The sequence below is a fragment of the Eucalyptus grandis genome, chromosome 5 (genome assembly GCF_016545825.1).
Source record: "Eucalyptus grandis isolate ANBG69807.140 chromosome 5, ASM1654582v1, whole genome shotgun sequence".
Lineage (NCBI taxonomy): Eukaryota > Viridiplantae > Streptophyta > Magnoliopsida > Myrtales > Myrtaceae > Eucalyptus > Eucalyptus grandis.
In genome coordinates, this window is record NC_052616.1 from 26,880,774 (window position 1) to 26,891,994 (window position 11,221).

The 11,221-nt window shown below is 39.6% G+C and overlaps 2 non-coding genes across 2 annotated transcripts; both read left to right on the plus strand.

Annotated features, from left to right (window-relative positions):
• The first annotated feature begins 2,790 nt into the window (after positions 1-2,790).
• Positions 2,791-2,943, plus strand: LOC120294176. Its single transcript, XR_005551667.1, has one exon. It is a non-coding gene; the product is annotated as a U4 spliceosomal RNA (small nuclear RNA).
• A 7,856-nt stretch (positions 2,944-10,799) lies between these two features.
• LOC120294177 lies at positions 10,800-10,955 on the plus strand. The gene has a single exon (XR_005551668.1). It is a non-coding gene; the product is annotated as a U4 spliceosomal RNA (small nuclear RNA).
• Positions 10,956-11,221: the final 266 nt, after the last annotated feature.

Here is an 11,221-nt window from a genome sequence, read left to right on the forward strand (position 1 = left end):
AAAATAATTTCATCTTCTAGGAACGAACAAAAAATAAGCTCTTGCATTTCTGGTTCACAATGGCACATCAGGTAAAGCGGGTCAAGTATCATCTTTCTCTTGTGGAGATTTTCCTTCATTGGGAGTGCATTAGTACACATTCTCCATATTAAAAAAAAAAAGAAGAAAAAAACTTGATTTTTGGGTCAATGTGGAGCTGTCATATCAAGTTCCATAAGTTCTTGGGTAGTTGGTATGATGAGGAAGCCTAGAATTGGTTGCTATGATCGTTGGTTGAATGTAGTGTGTTGTATCCACTTTTGACTAAATAGGATCTAGATTTGCTTTTTGTCCATATGAGTTTGTCTATTTTGGTAGGGGTTAAAGGGATTGTAAGAATTTCATTTACAAGATCCTCGTCAAACAAGCTCAATAATTTTTGCATATTCCATTGTTTAGAGTCTTGGTCAATTAGGTTAGCCTCATAATCAAGATCTCTTTTTTTCATAGGTCCTCATATGTATCCTCTCTCTAACCATCTGTCTTCTCTTACTTGAATTTGCATGCCATCTTCCACAAACCACATGATTTGTTGCTCTAATATCTCTCTTCCTGAAAGTAGGCTTTGTCATCCCCAATACAGTTTAGATCCTTTATTTGCCTTTAAGAACTCCCCTGAAAGGTAGTATTGCCTTTCATCAACTGACTCCATAAGGTTGAAAGGGCTTGTATGAGTCTCCAAGCCTGCTTTCCCAACATGGTGTTATTGAAAGCAATAAGGTCCTTAAATCCCAAACCCCCACGATCCTTCTTGGTTTTCAGCACCTCCCATTTTTTCTAGTGGATTCCTTTTTTGCATTGCTTCTTTTCTAATAGAAAGATGCAATCATTTTTTCAATTGCTCTACAAATTGAAATAGGAATCTTGAATATAGACATAGCATATTGTAGTAGTGCTTGTACTATTGTTTTAATAAGGATTTCCTTCCCCGCCTTCGTCATTAGGTTTTCTTTCTACCTATAGAGTTTCATATTTGCTTTCGCTAGAACCCACACAAACATCTCTTTCTTAGATTGTCCCCAATCCGACATAATACTAAGATATTTCTTTGTTTTTGCAATGATAGGAACTCTTAATTCTTTTGCCATATTCTTCCTCAATTGCTATGGATAGTAGTTGCTAAAAAAATATACCAGACTTGTTCAAGTTGATTACTTGACTCGAGGCATAGCAATATTGGTTGAAAAGATTTGCCAAGTTCTTCACATCATCAGCAAAAGGTAAGTGTGAGAGACTTGGACAGCTTCTATTTAGTTTAATACCTTTCAAACTTCCATCCCCTAATGCTTTGTGTATGAGTAGAGAAAGCATGTTTTTCATAATAATAAAAAGGTAAGGAGAAAGAGGATCCCCTTACTTACACCTCCAATTGATCTGAAAGATCAGAGAGGTTCCCCGTTAATTTGATGCTGAAACCCATACTTTTCATGCATTCGCGTAGGAAGTCCAATTCCACACCATCCTAAACTTTCTGCACATTAAGTTTTAGTACCGCTCGAAACTTCCTTTCTTTTTCTAATTTTGCGTTGGTGCAACATTTCTTGGACAATTAAGATGTTATCTTGTATTTTTCATCCACTAATGAAAGCACTTTGTTTCAATTTAATCACCCCGCTTAGCCAAGGTTTCAGCTCATTAACCATAACTTTGGAAATGATCTTATAGCTAAAATTGCATAAGCTAATAGGCTTACATTGTGTTAGAGATTTAAGGCTTGCAACCTTCGGAATAAGGGCAATATGAGCTTTGCTGAGAGAGGGGTCTAAAGCACCTGAAACAAAGAACTTTTCAACCATTTGGTGTACTTCTTTTTAAATTATCTCCCAGTGATATTGATAAAACTGTCAATTCAATCCATCTAGATTTTGTGCCTTTGTAGCCCTAGATTGGAAAACCACCAATTTTACTTCTTCTAATATCATTGGCCTTACTAGAGCTTCAATCATTTCATCTCTAACTATGCAAGGACATTGGTCTATAATCGGCTGAAGATTTCTGGGGCCAACTATGCCATATAGCCTATGATAGAATATATTTATATGTTGTTTAATTAGTTGAGGCTACTTGCGCCAATTTTGATCATCTACTTTCAACATGGATAACTTGTTCCTTTGCCTTCATTTCACTATTGTAGCATGTGCGAGCTTGGTGTTTCTATCCCCCAATTTTGCCACTCAATCACCTCACAAACAATTTTATATGACTGCAATTTTCACTCTTTAACTAGTCTATTCTAATAATACTCTCAACTACTCCAATTATTTTTAGATCACGAGTCCAATAATAGACAAGTGTGTTGAAGAAGTAAATCTAAGGAGTTTATCGAGTTAGAGAAAAGTAGAAGCCATACCTTTATATTGAAGTCGAAAGGTGTTTTAGAAATGCATCAAGGCAAAAATAACATTCTAGAGTTGACCAAAAGGATGAAACTTTGGGAGGAAATGCCTAAATGATGTTTATCTCCGAATGAAGAAAAATAGAATATTAAAAGCAATACCTAAGGTGTTGGGATACTCAGTGTGAATGGACGGAAGTACCTCGAACAATGACAAAGCTAATAATTTATATTTGTGGGGACAACATAAGAAAGACAAAAGCACTCCATAACATGAGAATGAGAAATGTTGTCCACCATCTGAAAATTGACTTGCGCATTTTACAAAAAGGCAGGCAAGTGTCCCACACCGCCTCCCAAGAACAAGCAATGTCTAGCTAGTGGTATAAAAGCAAGCATTTCATCTAAGATTAAGCATCTTTGCGCTTGGGGCAATGACGCAGCTAGTGAGGTACTAACCGAGGCGCGTCTATTGCTGGTTGAAAACTATTTCCAAACCCCCTCTTTGGCCTGGGTTCAAGCCTTGGCCTTTGAGAATTTCTGGAAGGGCTCCCTTTGGGGGTAAAGCCCTACAATCATTAGTTCAAAACTTATTCGTTAAAAAAAATTGTGAAGTTATTTATTTTGAATGGATGATTGTACTAAAAATCTTAAAATTTGTTATAAAAGTTTAATAAAGTCTTAAAACTTTTAAAAAGTACTAAATATTAAAATGGATCGAATTGGTTCAATTAACTAGAAATGCTGCCTAGTTTTTTTCTATAACTTTCTTAACTCACTCACCAAGCGCCACATTAGGAAAAAAAATTGATTTTTTACTAAAAGAAAACTTTTTATAACTTTCTTAACTCACTCACCAAGCGCCACATTAGGAAAAAAATTGATTTTTTACTAAAAGAAAACTTTTTTTTAAAAGGAAGAGATTAAATAATAAAAAACCTAAAAATTAAATGAAAAACAATCAGTCTCTGGGCGAGCTTTGACGAAGTTCAAGCAGCCATGACGTTACCAGCTACCATGGTCACGAGCTTCCAAGCTCCTTCGCTACGATGAAACTCGAGTGGCCATGGCCAAGGGCTCGAAAAGGCTTACATTTCCATGGCCAAGAGCTCCAAAACAAGCTCGATGAAGATCAAGTAGCCAGGTTGAACTCAAGGAAGCTCGAGCAGTGGATCGCAAACTCTTATCAATCTTGAGAACTCAATCACTGTCAAAATCCACAAATCGAAAATCATGTTTATAACAAAATTTCATGAATAATAAAAAATATTGATCTTTCTATCTTTGGAAGCAAAATTGCAGTTCTTTTTCTCACTTCTTCTATTGTCAAGAGCCTTTTTCCTCAATAGGAAAATGTGCTTTCTCTTGCAACATGCAATTTCCCTAATTTTTGTCTTCTTCTTTTGTTTTCTCATCAATTCATAAACTTGTATTTCACTTATGCATCAAGATATTAACTTTTTGTTTTGGTCTATCTTAGTCTAACTTTTAACTCACTTTTAGACTTCTACTTGTTTCTTTACAGGGCATGAGAGTCAAAACTCACACTTGGGCTCCATTCGTTTCGTAGAAAATGAAACATTTTCGGAAAATATTTTCTTGAAATTCAATTTCTAGGAAAATGACAATATTTTTCGATGTACAAACTAAAACTTGAAATTAAAGTAGAAAATATTTTCCTTCGTTCGGTATCTCATTTGATTTTCCTCCATGCACTTCTTTTTGATCATTTTTTGTTATTTCTTTTTTATATTTTTTATATTTTTATTTTATTTTCAAAAAATTGAATTTTAAATTATTTTTTTAAAATATATTTTAAAATTATTTTTGTATTCTTCTTTTCTTTCCTTTTCTTTTTTTTTCTTTTACTTTTCTTGAACTGTTTGCCAGCAATGGAGGGCAAGCGCTACCTTGGGCCTCGTTGCCCTCGAGAGTCACGATCTGCTTACACCTCGCTGCTGTCTGAGCATCACCAGTCTGCGAGGCTCAAGCCTCGTCGCCGTTTGGCGACGCTTGAGCGTTAGCGAAGCTCATGCCTCGCGGTCTTTTGGCGACGCTTGAGCATTGTCAATCAGCTAGGCCCGAGCCTCGCCATTGAGCATCACCAAAGGTGATCAACTAGGCCCGAGCCTCACCACCTCTGGCGATGTGACATCCAGATTTTCGGATTCTAAATTCGACTGGATAATAGGGCCGTTTTTATTCAGTTGAAGCCAGGGATTGTGAAATTGGGATGCAAGATGGGTTATTGGATGATGAAAAATAACAATTGGAGCATGGAGACATTGATTAATTTTATAGAGGCTAAGTAAGAGTGAATCATGAGGAGTGGTTGTGCAATTGAAGCGTTCTTTAGGAAATTCGTAACATCCCCACACCCTAGCAAAGAATGGACCACTTGGGAGGTTATATGGGGCTATTTTTGATGGGCTTAATGAAGGCCAAGTATTTATACATGATTTAGATTGATTTAAGGGAGATATTTTGCAAAATATCAAACCTTGGTGGAGCCCTCACTCCTCATAGCTATCCACCTCTCTCTCTCATACCCCACAACCGAACAGCTTCTCTCCTGGATCGTCTAAGCCTTCTTCTCCGTTCCATGCGTGCGACCTCCAACCAGGAGGGGAGAAGGCCAGCAGGGGCAGCTCGTTGCCGCCAGACCGCCTGCCAGCACCACTACAACCCACGTTCCTCTGCTCCCTTCGTCTCTGCCACCATTCAACCGAAGCCGTCTCTCTCTCCGCTCGGCCCATGTCCCACGAAGCTGCTGCTGCACGTCTTCAATTCAACGAGTGGAAGTCAGCAAACGGTGAAGCCCTCCATCTCCACGCACGTCTCACGTCCGCACGCCACTCCACCGAAAGTTCCCCTCAGCTACGTGCCATCCCACCGACTGCTTCTCCTCCCCTTCATTCACGGCCACTTGTCCGTTAGCCAGCTTCCACCGGTCAACCATCAGCAACCGAAGACCCCGTGCGACCCTGCTACTGCTCCACGCTCAGTCAACGTTCCATGGAGCAGCAACTCCACGCGTCCACAGCAGCATCCCACTGAAGCAGCTGCCGCACGTCCGCGGTTGATTCCTTCGTCCACCGAGCTTCCATCTTCAACGCCCGAAGTCCTCGTCCGAAGCTAGCTGCCGCCAGCGAAGTCCCGAATCCTGCAGCAATTCGGACCACAGTCTGGCCCATCATCAGCAGCTCGCCAACGGAGCCAACCTCGCCAGTAGCTGCTCGGGATTTGTCCATCCGAGTCAACGAAACCAGCCAGCGCCTCCATTTTTCTTGTCGAAGCAGCCAACCCAGCGAAGTTCGCATCTTGAAGCTGCGACAAGACAGGCCCGGTTAAGTTGTGTTTCGGCCCAGCTTCTCCAAACAAGACCAGCAGCTTCTTTGGGCTTTCTTGTTCAGCCCACAAGCATTGGACTCCAGCCCAGCAAGTTGTTATTTGCTCAATTCAGCCCATCTTGAAGCCCAATTCAGTTTAGTTTCAAGCCCAGCATCATTTGTATTTCAGTGAGACCCAGCAAGTTCAGCCCATCTGGGGCTCGTGAAGCAAGTCGGCCCAAGGCCAGCTTTTGCTGTAGGCTTGCGAGGCTTGTAGGCCCGGCCCGAGTGTCTATCGACGCCACCGGAATTTTGGAATTCGGCCGCCGTAGCGTCGTCATCGCGGTGTTCCGGTCTTCGCTTTGCGCAAGTGAGTTTTGCTCACTAATGCCTTCTTAGTTTGCTAATTATACTTAAAGGTTGATTAGATTTAATTAATTGCAATTAGGTGGATAGATTAGATTAAAGTAATTAAATTAAAGACTCATTGATGCATGTTAATTAAATTGATTGTGCATTTAATTAGTAAACATGTCTTAGTATTTATTGGATGCTTCTTGGGATTTTTCCCGTCCCTTATCGGGTATTAATTAAGCGATTCGAGCCTAGGTGGTATTTTTAGGAATTAAATATTAATTTTCGAAATTAATTATTTAATTATTTATTTCCCGGAAATTCAACCGGGATGGCCAGTGACCGGGATTTTATGCTGATGATCATGGCGCTCCGTTTATTTAATTGAGCTTTATATTGTGCTAAATTAAATTTATTGTATTATTTATTTAATTTTCGAAATTAATTATTTAATTATTTATTTTCCGGAAATTCAACTGGGATGGCCAGCGACCGGAATTTGGTGCTGATTGTCGTGGCGCAGTTCATTTATTTAATTGAGCTTTATTTTGTGCTGAATTGAATTATTTGTGAAATTGGGAATTATTCTTTAATGGAATAATCTTTGATTGGTAATTGGAAAATAACCGGGTGTCGGTTGACAGCACTAAAAGTGTTTTGGTGGACTACAGAAAATGTGGGAGTTATGGAAAGGAAAATATTATATTTTGGCTAAGGCCGACCGTGTCCCCACACACGGTTATTTTATCGAGAAGGATAGCATATGGAATGGATTGAATGGTCGGATAGTATACTATATCATCCTACGGGCTCTGATATGTCAGCTTAACGAGAGCAAAAGATATCGGGTGTACTATATCAGCCTACGGGCGATATGTCAGCTTAGCGCGAGCAGTACACTTTATCAACTCAGTGTGAGCATCGGGGGTATACTATATCAGCCTGTGGGTGATATGTCAGCTTAGCGAGAGCAGTATACCTTAACCCTATCAGCTTAGTGCGAGCTATACTATCTATATATCAGCTTAGAGTGAGTAGTCCTGGACTATGGTCGGACTTATAGATAGTATTGAATGTGCCGACCAGGCATGGGTCGTGATGACATGTAATCGACTAGATCGATTGATCATTGCTTGATCTGATGTTGTGAATGGACCCGATTGATTGGAAATGACCATGAGATGGTCTAATTGACTTGTAATCGACTAGGTCGATTGATCGAGGATTCGATCTGAGTGTGACTTGATGTGATTCATTGCCTTGGTTTGATGTTGTGAAGTGAATGATTGAAGGGAGATGATCGTGAGTGGTCTTCCTGATGTGAAATCGACTAAGTCGATTAGATCGATGCTTCGATCGGTGATGCGATTGCTTGTGTGCCTATTCGATCTGTACTAATATGCAGGTGGAATCTGAGGCTAAGGTAAGTCCTCTGACTCATGTTGTGCGTAGGCAGCCCTAAGGTGTATTAGTTTACTAATTGAGTCTTAGGAAGTAGAACTTGCTGAGACGTGGTCTCAGTGGTTATTGAATAACCATTTCGGGGACTGGATGAGGAGCCTAAGGAGCATGAATCGACGAGGAGATCCTTGTTGAGGAACCCGAAGAGGAGTACGTGGAGGATGACCCCGAGTATGACATCGAGTACGACCCGGATGAGGACCGAAATCCTATCCTGTCTTGTCAGTCCTTGTTTGCATGTAAAAAGTTGTAGTTGTGAATTTTCAGTATGAAAAATGTATGGCCTGCTTTTCTATCCCATTGCTTTATTGTCTGAGGAATTATAACCGCTTCCGCATGTGCATATATAAATGAAAGGGTCGGCGATACATAGTCCTGGGATATCGCATTTTAAAATCGACCAAAAGTAAGGGATGTGTGCGTGCCTGAGGGTCGGGGCGTGACAGGCGACGCTTGAGCATCACCAATCTACAAGGCCTAAGCCTCACCATCATCTGGTAATGCTCGAGCGTCGCTAGTGGCCAGCCGCTAGCCTTTGCCAAGCCAGCAACTGGCCAAAGAAGGAGGAAAAGAAAAAAAAAAAAAGGAGAAAGAAAAGAAAAGAAAATTAAAACTCGATTTTAAAAAATAAAAACAAAAGTAAAATATGTTTGGTGAAATAAAACGAGGTAAAAAAAGTTATGGAAAATGTTTTCCATTTCCCCATCTTTCAAGGTGTTTTTTTTTTCAATAATGGAAAATGTTTTCCTTGACTATTTTATTTTCTATGAAACAAACGTCGAAAAATTCAAAAAATGTTTTCTCGAAAGTTATTTTCTGTGAAACAAACGGAGTCTTGAAGTTAATTGTTCCCACCTCAAACACCCTATGAGAAGATGATGATTAGAATCCCCCGCCTCCCCCATTTCTATGTGAGAAGGTTGGCCATTAAGGCAAATCCCACTATTTGAATATATCAACTTGAAGAGACTTTTTAAAAAAAGATATTTCCTCTTCTTCTTTTTTCAGGCTTTCATTTTTTAGGAGAATTATTTATTCTTTAACGGCTTTGTTCAAAAAGAAATGACGTCCATCATTTAGAAAATGACTTGCACATTTACAAGGGTATGGCAAGCGTCCCACATCGCCTACCAAGAACAAGGAAGCACTAGCTAGTGGTATAAAACCAAGGATTTCATCTAAGATTAAGTATCTTTGCACATGGGGCAATGATCTAAGTGTGGGGCAATGATCTAAGCGAGGCTCATCCTGGTTGAAAACTATTTCCAAATCCCTCCTTTAGGTAAAGCCCTACAATCATTAGTTCAAAACTTATTGGCTTGAATGTCATTTTTATTTCATAAAATTGCAAGAAAAAAATTAAATTTATCTATTTATTTTGAATGGATTATTGGATTAAAAGTCTCAAAATTTGTTGTAAAGTCTTAAAATTTGTTATAAAAGTATAATAAAGTCTTAAAACTTTGAAAAGGTGTAATTAAATATTAAAACGGTTAGAATTGGTTCAATTAACTAAAAATGTTCCTAGCTTTTTTTTATAACTTTCTTAACACACTCACCAAGCGCCACGTTAGGATTAAAAAAATGATTTTTTATAAATAAAAAGCATATTTAAAAAAATCAATTTTTTTAAAGGATGAGATTAAATAATAAGAAACCTAAAAATTAAATAAAAAACAACCGGTCAATAGGGGAGCTTTGACGAAGCTCAAGCAAAGCCATGGCATTAAGCTCCATGGAGCACCGGCTACCATGGTCACGAGCTCCTAAGCTCCTTCTCTATGATGAAACTCGAGTGGCCATGGCCAAAGGCTCGAAAAAGATTAAGGCCTTGTTTGGTAACCATCCAAATAGGGCCAAATTCTGACTTTTTGTTCCTAGAATCAATTTGGGCTCAGAATCGTGTTTGGCAAAATTTTTGTTCTGGGAGCAGATTGGGAGTGGAATCAAGAATAAAAAAAAGAAGAAGTTGATTCTTGTTCTGAGAACAAATTTAAGAATCAAAACCAACAACTCTTCTTCTTTCCTTTGGCCATCTTGCGACTGCCGTCCACCACCGCCCACCATTGTCCGCCGCCGCCGGCTGCCGTTCGCCGGAGGCTTGCCAGGCCAAGGCAAGGTCCAGCGAGCTCGCCGAAGGCAAGCCCAACCATTGGTGAGGCTCAGCCTCCTAGATCTGGCGAGGCCAAGCCTCGCTAGTGACCAGGCGGGCCTCGCTGGGGCTGTGCGAGGCCCGCCTGGCCACCGGTGAGGCTCGCCCAGCCCCAGCAAGGCTGGTCTGGCCACCGGCGAGGCTCGACCGACAAGGGTCGGCCTCGCTGAGGGTCGGCGACACTCCGGTGAGGTAGCCAACCCTCGTTTGGTCGGTCGGCTGGCCCTCGTCGGCTAATCACCGGTCCGGCGATCGGCCACAAGAAGAAGAAGAAGAATAATAGGAGAAAAAGGAAAAAAAGAAAAGAAAAAAAGAAAAAAAGTAAAAAATTTATTTAAAAATTAAAAGAAATTGATTTGGAACAGAATTAATGAGCATGGTACCAAATGCAATTTTATTCCAGAATAAAAAAATTTGGATAATTACCAAACGGCTTAAAATACTTATAATCAATTCTTGAGAACAAAGTAAAAAAGAATCATTTCTGATTAGACTACTCCCAAGAACAGAATCATTATCAAATGGCCCTAAGTTTCCATGGCCAAGAGCTCCAAAACAAGCTCGATGAAGCTCAAATAGCCAGGGTTGAACTCAAGGAAGCTCGAGCAGCCAATGGTCGCGAACTCCTATCAATCTTGAGAATTCAATCATAGTCAAAATCCACAAATCCAAAATCATGTTTATGACAGACTTTCATGAAGAATTAAAAATATTGAACTTTCTATTATTCGAAGCAAAATTGCAATTCTCCTTTCTCACTTGTTTTTCTTCTTCTATTGTCAAGAGCCTTTTTCCAAGATATGACAATGTGCTTTCTCTTGCGCCATGCAATTTTCCTCATTTTGTCTTCTTCTTTCGTTTTCTCATGAATTCATAAACTTGCATTTCACTTCTGCATCAAGAAATGAACTTGAAGAGACCATTTTTTAAGATTTGCCCTCTTTTTTGTTTTGGGTTTTCATTCTTGAGGAGATTTACTATATCTTTAATGGGTTTTGTTCAAAGAGAAATGACGTCCATTATCTAAAAATTGACTTGTGCATTTACAAGGGCAAGACAAGTGTCCCACATGGCCTACCAAGAAGGTTTAGCTAGTGATATAAACCAAGAATTTCATATAAGATGAAGCATTTTTGTGCTTGGGACAATGGCATAGCTAGTGAGGTGCTAATTGAGGCGTGTCTATTGCTGGTTGAAAACTATTTCCAAACCCACTCTTTGGCTTGGGTTCAAGCCCTGGCCATTGAGAGAATTTCTGGAAGGGCTCCCTATGAGGTAAAACGCTACAATTACTAGTTCAAACTTTGTTGGTTTAATATCAATTTCGTTTCATATCATTACATTCAAGTTGATTTATTTATTTTAAAGGGATAAATTGGAAGTTTAATTATATTTGTAATAGTGCATTGATCTATTATATCTTTAACAGATTTTGTTCAAATATTGCTTGCAATTTTCAGTGGGTTCAATATTGGAGGAGCGTTTTCTGATTAGCTCATGCTTGGGTTGTAGAATTCGTTTGAGGGACCCCGCCATGATGTCAGACAAGGA